We start from the raw sequence: 10,620 nt of genomic DNA, 5'->3' as shown, positions 1-10,620 counted from the left end.
AAATATGGCCAAACTGGTGGCAAGTGGCATCTTGGCAGCTGCATGCTTGACTTTTCTCAGTTCATGGGCAGTTATTTTGCGCCTTGGTTTTTCCACACGCTTCTTGCGACCCTGTTGACTATTTTGAATGAAACGCTTGATTGTTCGATGATCACGCTTCAGAAGCTTTGCAATTTTAAGAGTGCTGCATCCCTCTGCAAGATATCTCACTATTTTTGACTTTTCTGAGCCTGTCAAGTCCTTCTTTTGACCCATTTTGCCAAAGGAAAGGAAGTTGCCTGATAATTATGCACACCTAATATAGGGTGTTGATGTCATTAGACCACACCCCTTCTCATTACAGAGATGCACATCACCTAATATGCTTAATTGGTAGTAGGCTTTCGAGCCTATACAGCTTGGAGTAAGACAACATGCATAAAGAGGATGATGTGGTCAAAATACTCATTTGCCTAATAATTCTGCACGCAGTGTATATATATATTTGAGCTTCAGTGCCCCCCAGTGCACGCCTTCTTCTTGATTGAAAGGACCAGGCATCAGTGTCCTCTCACCTGCGCTGTAGTAGCTCACCATGCACCACAATTTCAGCGCATGCGCATTAAGCATCTGTTCAGCCAAAGCAGATGTACTGCACACGTGCCAGATTTTGGTGAATGACGCCGGCGCACTAACAGGGCCAGGTGAGGGGATGCTGCACTGAAGTCCTAATTTACATATAGAAGGAAACTCTCTTGAATTAATCAGCAGGATCAACCCTACCTGGCAGTAGTTAATTTGTGCAAGTGTCTTGGCTAGATGAACTGGAAATGGATGAGATTTGTCTAGCGAGCATCATTTGGTCTAGAGAGGATTTTTATTATTCCGGTGAGGTTAGACCTGACTTGACCGTAGTATCACTAATATTACAACTAAAGGAGCTCAGCCTTTGCTAAAATCCCCTCCATCGTACAGTGTAACCATACAGGTTTGTTTTAATGTCTGTGAGTGTGCTGAAGTGAATAATAAACCATCTACTGAAACCAAAAGTTGCTTTGTGGTGAACCATAGCCGCCCTGGTGTGTGCCGGTAGTCAGAAGACCAGCCTTGTCAGCAAGCTTGGGGTCGAATTCCCTTCTGGGGCAAGTGGAATGGTTTTTAGAGGGATTTAACATAATGCAAGCGAATAATGGCCTGCAAAAGCTTTGAATTCTACTTCTAAGGCAGTGGTTTTCAATTATGCATTAGTGTCAAAGTGCACTCGAAGAGCTGTTAGCATTAACTCTGCTTCTGCCATGGTGGCCTAAAAATGTTCTCTGCGTAAAGGATCTCATAATAGAATATTACATAGATCTCTTGATGAGGCTGATGTACTAATAATCTGCCCTGTCAGATCCCTGCGGGGATATTTGGTCAGTTTGCCGGCTGCCATGGTCATATTTTAGAGGGGCATTCGGAGGCCCGTTATCCTATGAGGAGCATCTCAAAACAGAAAAACTGCACTGATAATACCAGGCCTGCCTTATCTGTGCAGTTTCCAAGGCTAGAAGGGGTGAAGGACCTGAGGTGACATCATGACCACGTGTGCACAGGTCCTGCACCTGGTTCAGCAGAAGTCGCCAGCAAAACTACTCAGTAATGGCTTGAGGAACATGACAAAGGGTATAAGGTTGATATGGCCTCCAAATTCCCCAGATCTCTATCTGATTGAGCAAGTCCAACTCATGGATGCTACACCTCTTAACTGGCCTGAATTATGTGCCCAATGTACGGCACACGCTCCACAAAGTACCGGGGGCCTAATTACATGGGGAGTACAGAGCAGGGTTTCCAACCGTCCAGAAATTTCTGGACAGTCCGTAAAAATAGGTGACTTTTTTCCTGTGTCCATGAAAAAAATAAAAATACGGTAGATGTGTCCGTGATATTTGAAGCTGGTGGTACTTGACTAGATAATTTTGGTGGTAATTATCATCTTTTTACAGGTCCCAGTAAATCCTAGTAATGAGTTCTTATCAGTGGCGTCTCTAGCTTTCAAATTTTGGGGGGGCACACTGGGGGCCAGGACAAAAGTAGGGGGGGCAGCTATAACAACGATACATTTACACAAGTACGCTTAGAAATGCTGCAATACTTTACCCAATACCTAAAACCGCAACAGGGAAGAAAAGTCCAGCTGTCTGTGGATGACACTTTTATAGAGAGGGGGATCTGTGGATGACACTGCTATGGGGGAGATCTGTGGATGCCACATACCGTATATAGCATCTTATGCTATATGTGTCACCCACAGATCCACCCCATGACAGTGTCATCCCCATTTCCCCCTCCATAACAGTGTCATCCACAGATCTCCCTCCCTATAACAGTGACATCCACAGATCTCCCTCTCCGCCTCTCACAGGAGTGTACATATATAAAATAAACATATTTCACATGAACACTTACAGTTACTTGGCTTGGCCCTTGGGGATCTCGGACGCCACTTCCACACTTTGGCCGGGGGCTCGGCGGAGCTGATGTTGTGTTTTATCCTAATGAGAAAGATTTCATAATAAGGATTTGGAGAAGGGGCAGAGGGATAGCAGAGCAGAGAGAGGATGGTGCTGCTACTAGGGGGTCATACCATGGGGGAGTAATAAAGCCCACCATAATGCCCCCCAGTAGAAACAATTCTCCTTATAATGTGCAAAACATACCCCCTTATGCCCCCAGTTGAGCTAATGTCCCCCATAATGTGCCAGTATAAAATACCCCTATATAGTGCACCAGTAAATGCCTCCATAGTGCTCCTCTCCCCCCTTCCTGCTAGTGCCCCCCATAATGTACCAGTATAAAATGTCCCATATATCGTGCCCCAGTAGATGCCCTCAGTGTCCCCCATAATTTGCAAGTATAAAATACCCCTTCTTAGTGCCCCCCGTAGATGACTCCATAGTACTCCTCTCTCCCCTTCTCCATAGTACCCACCATAATGTGTCCCAGTATAAAATGCTACTGTACAGAGCCCCCCATATAAAACACCCCTTCTTTGTGGCCTCAGTAGATGCCCCTATAGTGCCCACCAATAATGTGCCAGTAATAAGTGCCCTCAATAACGTGCCAGTAACAAGAGCCCCCCAATGTGCCAGTAATAAGCCCCCATCACGTGCCTGTAACAAGAGCCCCCATCACGTGCCAGTAATACGCCCCCCATCACGTGCCAGTAATAAGCCCCCATCACGTGCCAGTAATAAGCCCCCCATCACGTGCCAGTAATAAGCCCCCCATCACGTGCAAGTATTAAGCCCCATGTTCCAGATTAAGTCCCCCCATCATCATGTGCCAGTATTAAGTCCCCCCATCATCATGTGTCAGTATTAAGTCCCCCCCCATCATCATGTGCCAGTATTAAGTCCCCCCCATCATCATGTGCCAGTATTAAGTCCCCCCCATCATCATGTGCCAGTATTAAATCCCCCCCATCATCATGTGCCAGTATTAAGTCCCCCCCATCATGTGCCAGTATTAAGTCCCCCCCATCATCATGTGCCAGTATTAAGTCCCCCCCATCATCATGTGCCAGTATTAAGTCCCCCCCATCATCATGTGCCAGTATTAAGTCCCCCCCATCATCATGTGCCAGTATTAAATCCCCCCCATCATCATGTGCCAGTATTAAGTCCCCCCCATCATGTGCCAGTATTAAGTCCCCCCCATCATCATGTGCCAGTATTAAGTCCCCCCCATCATCATGTGCCAGTATTAAGTCCCCCCATCATCATGTGCCAGTATTAAGTCCCCCCATCATCATGTGCCAGTATTGTAATAAGCCCCCCCAATGTGCCAGTAACACTATTGTAAAAAAAAACAAAAAAAAAACACTTATACTTACCTAAGTGTCAGCGATGCGATGCAGCCTCTTCCTGTGTCCCACGCTGTAATGTAAGGCTCAGGCGGCACGATGACGTCATTGCGCCGGCCTCTGATAGGCTGCCGGCCTAGTGCCTGCAGCCAGGGGCGTACATAAAAATCACTGGGCCCCATAGCAGGAATCTAAATTGGGCCCCCATTCCCCTTTTAGAGCCCCTCCCTTTGTTCCATGAACTATTCTTGCTGCTGCGTTTTATAATTTATGCCATCAGGGCCGGAATGGGATTACAAAACAGCCCTGGCACACAAAAGAGGTATAATAGATGCAGATGTATATTATATACAGCAGTGTACAGTTATGTGAGGTACGCGGTATAATATATGCAGTGTGTACAGGTATATAGTATATTCCCTAGTGTTCTGATATGTGAGGTACAGGGTATAATAGATGCAGTGTGTACAGGTATATAGTATATACAGCAGTGTACTGATATGTGAGGTACAGGGTATAATATATACAGTATATACAGTAGTGTAATATGTGAGGTACGAGGTATAATAGATGCAGTGTGTACAGGTATATAGTATATACAGCAGTGTACTGATATGTGAGGTACAGGGTATAATATATACAGTATATACAGTAGTGTAATATGTGAGGTACGAGGTATAATAGATGCAGTGTGTACAGGTATATAGTAAATACAGCAGTGTATTGACACCTCGTACCTCAGATATCAGTACACCGCTGTATATACTATATATCTGTACACACTGCATCTATTATACCTCGTACCTCACATGTCAGTACACTGCTGTATATACTATATATCTGTACACACTGCATCTATTATACCTCGTACCTCACATGTCAGTACACTGCTGTATATACTATATATCTGTACACACTGCATCTATTATACCTCGTACCTCACATATATAGTATATACAGAAGTGTACTGATATCTGTACACACAGCATCTATTATACCTTGTACCTCACATATCAGTGCACTGCGGTATATACTATATATCTGTACATATTTCATGTATAATACTGTGTAATATATGCAGTGTGTGTGCATGTATGTGTGTGTATCTATATACATATATTACACACAGAGCAGTGTATTGATGTGACACATAGAAGGTATAATACTGTAGATGCAGCGTTTATAGAAATATGTGGTCAGTTATACATTATGGTCACTGTGGGTGAGGTACATGAGGTAGTGGTCCCTGTAACTGTCTGAAGTGTTATACATGAGTGAGCAATGAGTAAAAACATGGCATGGAGGGGGGGGTAAATGATGAGAAGTGGAGGACCTCCTCTTACCTCTCCATTCCAGTCTGTATGGATCAATGCAGAGCTGCTTGTGAACTTCTAATACTTGCTGTTAGGGGTTGAAGGACCTGTGATGATGTCATCACAGGTCCTGGCAGATATACCTTTGAAACCTAGGAACTACACAATTTTTGGTGCAGTTCCTTTGCTAGATTCTGCAGGACCTGTGATGTTGAAGATGATGTCATCACAGGTCCTGGCAGATGCACTGTTCTAACCTGGGAACTACACTTTACACTGTGCAGTTCCCTTTCAGGACCTGTGATGACATCATCAAAGGTCCTTTAGCTTTAGAAAGATAAACAGGAGCAATTAGGGGGCGGGGCCTCTCCTCCACTTCGGGCCTGCCTGCAGCCTATCAGAGGAAGGGACACGCCTCTCCCTCCCCTGCACCTCCGCTCCGCTGGCACAGGCAGTTTACAATGGAGATGAGCGCAATGGAAGCGCTCATCTCCCTGTGCCCGGCAGCGGCGGCTCACTGGGGGGGGGGGTCATTTTAGTTGGGGGGGCACATGGGGGGGCACAGCATGATGTAGGGGGGGCCGTGGCCCCCTCTGGCCCCCCCCTGGCGACGCCACTGGTTCTTATCAATACAGTGACGAACAGAAGTATTTGAACACCCTGCGATTTTGCAAGTTCTCCCACTTAGAAATCATGGAGGGGTCTGAAATTCACATTGTAGGTGCATTCCCACTCTGAGAGACAGAATAATTTTTTTTCAGGAAATCCCATTGTATGATTTTTAAAGAATGTATTTGTCTTGCACTGCTGAACATAAGTATTTGAACACCTGAGAAAATCAGTATTAATATTTGGTACAGAAGCCTTTGTTTGCAATTACAGAGGTCAAACGTCTCCTGTAATTCTTGACCAGGTTTGCACACACTGCAACAGGGATTTTGGCCCACTCCTCCACACAGATCTCCTCTAGATCTGTCAGGTTTCGGGGCTGTCGCTGAGCAACACAGAGTTTCAGCTCCCTCCAAAGATGTTCTATTGGATTTAGGTCTGGAGACTGGCTAGGCCACTCCAGAACCTTGATATGCTTCTTACGGAGCCACTCCTTGGTTTTCCTGGCTGTGTGCTTCAGGTTGTTGTCATGTTAGAAGACCCAGCCATGACCCATCTTCAATGCTTTGACTGAGGGAAGGAGGTTGTTGCTCAAAATCTTACAATAAATGGCCCCATTCATCCTCTCCTTAATACAGTGCAGTCGCCCTGTCCCCTTCACAGAAAATCACCCCCAAAGCATGATGTTACCACCCCCATGCTTCACAGAAGGAACGGTGTTCTTGGGATGCAACTCATCCTTCTTTTTCCTCCAAACACGACGAGGGAATTTTAGACCAAAAAGTTTTACTTTGGTCTGATCTGACCACATGACTTTCTGCCATGCTTCCTCTGGATCATCCAGATGGTCATTGGCAAACTTCAGATGGGCCTGGACATGTGATGACTTGAGCAGGGGAACCTTCCGTGCAATGCATGATTTGAAACCATGACGGCGTAGTGTTCTACTGACAGTGACCTTTGAAACTGTGGTCCCAGCTCTCTTCATGTCATTGCCCAGCTCCTCTCTTGTAGTTCTCAGCTGATTTCTCACCTTTCTTATTATCAGTGATACCCCACGAGGTGAGATCTTGCATAGAGCCTCAGTCCGAGGGAGAATGACAGTCGTCTTTAGCCTCTTCCATTTTCTAACAATTGCTCTAACAGTTGATCTATTTTCACCAAGTTGCTTGGCAATTGCCCCGTAGCACTTTCCAGCCTTGTGGAGGTCCACAATTCTGTCTCTGGTGTCTTTTGACAGCTCTTTGGTCTTGCCCATGGTAGTAGTTAGCGTCTGACTGTGGGGTGGACAGGGGTCTTTAAAGAGCTCAGACAGGTGCTACTAAGTTATATTAATGAGTGGAGTAGAGGTGGACTTTTTAAAGGCACAGTAACAGGTCTTTGAGAGTCAGAATTCTTGCTGTTTCTCAGGTGTTCAAATACTTATGTTCAGCAGTGCAAGACAAATAAATTCTTTAAAAATCATACAATGTGAATTCCAGTTTTTTTTTTTATTCTGTCTCTCAGAGTGGGAATGCACCTACAATGTGAATTTCAGACCCCTCCATGATTTCTAAGTGGGAGAACTTGCAAAATCGCAGGGTGTTCAAATACTTCTGTTCCTCACTGTATATTGAGCTATAGACATAGATCACTTATAATCTGTATTATTCATTATGGTTTTACAATTTGTCCGTAAAAAGCGTTGGCTGTCCGTTATTTTGGGTTAAGTTGTCCAGAAAAAAAAAAAAATTCTGGTTGGCAACCCTGGCGCAGAGCTAGGCAGGTAGGGACATTGTCATCATTATTAATGTGATAGTTGTAAGCCAAATGAAGGGGACACATTAGATAAAAAAATTATGGATAATCCCTTTAAAACTGTTTGGGCGGCAGTGCGGCACCAGGGTATATACAAAATATTAGGCATGGCTGAGCAATGTAAAAATATTCCAGTAATCAGAATTAAGGATGTGCGAATCAGCTTCGGATGTTTCATCCGAAGTTGATTCGCTCATCCCTAGTCAGAATCATAAGGAGGGTGATTGTACTTTCTGCAGTACGGCCATAATGACTAGGACCACCTCCTCAACAAGCAATACAGGACTGACCATTAAAAGCTCCTCAAAAACCTCTAATCAGAACAGAGGAGGGCAATCAAGAGTCAAGGAACTGTAAGGCAGATCCGCAATAAACAGGCACCGTTCCGTGTGCATTCCGCATCACGGATGCGGACCCATTGACTTGTTCTATCTTTTTGCGGAACGACGGATCGCAGACCCCATTCAATGGGGTCGCTATCCACATGCGGCTGCCCCAGAGGGTCTGTGCCCATGCATTGTGGACCGCAACTTGCAGCCTGCAGCACGGGCACGGAGCCATTACGTTCGTCTGCAAGAGGTCTAAGGATGTGTAAGGAATATTTCCTTGTTCTTACATTGCCTAGTGTTTTCTGTCATTTCCCTATTGGACTCCTCTACCAGGACACAGTCAATGTTTTTGTTAACTTCAGTCAACTTTCTTCTCAAATCTGTAAATTCTTAAGATCAACGCATGAGAAAACGGATCGGATTTTTTTTTGTTTTTTTTTAATCGGATTGTTTTTTTCTCGATCTGGCCAGCCAAGACAAACGACGACTTGTTAAGATTTAGACCTGCATTTGCCCTTGGGATTTCCTTGTTCAGGTGGCTCCTTAGGTCGGCCATGAACCTGAAATCCCAACGACCAGCTGCCCTTCTTCCGGCACAGTACTGGTTCATCAGTCGCCATTTTATTACAGGCAAGAAGTAGCGCTTTTTTATATGCAGCTTCATGTAGAACAATCTCACATGCCTACCGGTCACGTAAGGTTAAAGGCTTTTGCAAAGAGCACGGCCAGTTTGGGGATAATTGGAGATCAATTAGTCTCCGCCAATAGGAAAGCCCCACAGCTCCCAGCCTGAAGCTCAATTTCCTCCTCTGTCTGGCTCCAGAGAGCGGAAGATCTACAGCTTATGAAGCCCCTTAATTGAGCTCAGAAGGGAACACCTGTAGTCCCTAATTACATTTCAAATCTGCACACCCCTGGTGGCGTTTGTAGGTAGCTCTTATTCTTTTTTTCTTTTCTTCTGAGTATGGCTTGTCTACCCCTCGCTGACAGGTAAAGACTAGGAAGACAAAAGAAACAAAAGCGCAGAAATGGCATCCATAAGTGACCTGAAAAAAAAGGACAGCAAGAAGGAATGTAAACAGGATTTATGGAAATACAAGAGCGCCCTCTGCTGGTAGTGGTTAGGAAATACATATGGTTTTCTACAATGTTTCACTAAAATTTCTTTGAGATTTATTTTTCAATTATTTGATGAAAGATAACCAGACGTGTAAAGAATCGATTTTTTTTCTGAACTGCATATTACATTATGTACTACTTGTCATCCTTCTATAACCGTCCCTGGCTGCCTGATCCCCAGAGCAGCGCCCATAACTATGCCTCTGCTCTAGGCTCTATAAGGCAATACAAATCATACATACCCAGGCCCTGGGCCTCCGTGTTCCTGCCATGGCTCCTGTGTATGCAGTACGCCAGTCCTGCAGGGTGAGCGAATGTGAGGTCACGGGGGTCAGTTAACAGACCGAGGGTAGCTCTTTGTACTCACAATTTGTAGAAGACCCTGGCAGGCGTACAGCAGTGATGGAGAGGCTGGCACATGGATCCTCTGGGGCACTCTCTGTATATAGAGACCAGGCCGGGTGGTAGGTGAGGTGCCCTGGGTGTTGGAAGTTTAGTGTGCCGGTGGCAAGATCAATTATAGTTCGTGACGCCAGTGCCGGTAACGGTGGCACACCGATTTGTTGTAGGAATAATTGAGGTACACAAAGTTGTAGTGAACCAGAACTCCTTTTTACTGAACAGTTCAACTATTTACAGGCTTCAGATAAAGTTCCACATGCAGGATAATGGTATCAGGCAGGCTTGACATAAATGGCAGGTAAAGTCCTAGCAAGATAACTCAGAGGGAATAAACTCACAGATCAGGCTGTACTTTCTGCAGAATCCTGTCTGACTTTCTCCAAGGCCCGGATGCCTAATAGCTGGCTTCATCCTTGGGAGGGAACCTTCGTCTGGTATGAATCCACTTGCTGCAAATAACCTTCTGCCTTTCAGCTTTCTACTTTGCTGGTTAAAATTAGCACTGCTCTGTACTTTGGTAAGCAGCAGGATAACTTCAGGAGGGAACTTCTTCTCCTGGTGGCAAGCTAGGAGCCTGGGCTATCTAGCTGCATGTCAGAAGCTGCTCTTCAGCTAACACCCGGCTAAAGTCAATACTGGCTTCTGACCACACCCCCCCCTCTCTGGACTGGACCTGACTATATATACTAGGGGGTTCCCTAGCTCCCTCTACAGCTTGGGGGGAGAAACTACACCCCTAGCAGGCCTGGTACACAGGAAATAAACATGAAAGTATACATTACAATGCAATATAAAATACCATGACTATATTCCACAGGAGGTGGAGAACAACGTGACCCAATTGACCCTTGAGTAGTGCCCACCCTTACGTAGTATGACACTACATGTAGTCCTGATCAATGGTTCTGATGCTTGTTCCATTTTAGGCGCTGATTTAGGCCTCGTTTACATTTCCGTTTTTCACTCACATGTGCTGTCGGCATTTTTTGCGCACAGCACACGTACCCAATAATTTAGATGTGTCTGTTCACATTTCAGTATTTTTTTTACTGACCATGGGCCAGTAAAAAAATTACAGAGGCATGCACTACTTTGATCCATGATGCGGACCAAGCACGCCCATTGAAGTCTATGGATCTGCAATTTGCGGACCGCAAAACAGTTGCGGACGTGTGAATGGGCCCTAATAGTTTGGAAATTAATTTTGAGCTGAGCAACTTCCATGAAT

The sequence above is a fragment of the Bufo bufo genome, chromosome 9 (assembly GCF_905171765.1).
Source record: "Bufo bufo chromosome 9, aBufBuf1.1, whole genome shotgun sequence".
Taxonomy (NCBI): Eukaryota; Metazoa; Chordata; class Amphibia; order Anura; family Bufonidae; genus Bufo; species Bufo bufo.
The sequence above is the reverse complement of the archived record's forward strand: the minus strand, read 5'-3'. Positions refer to the sequence as shown.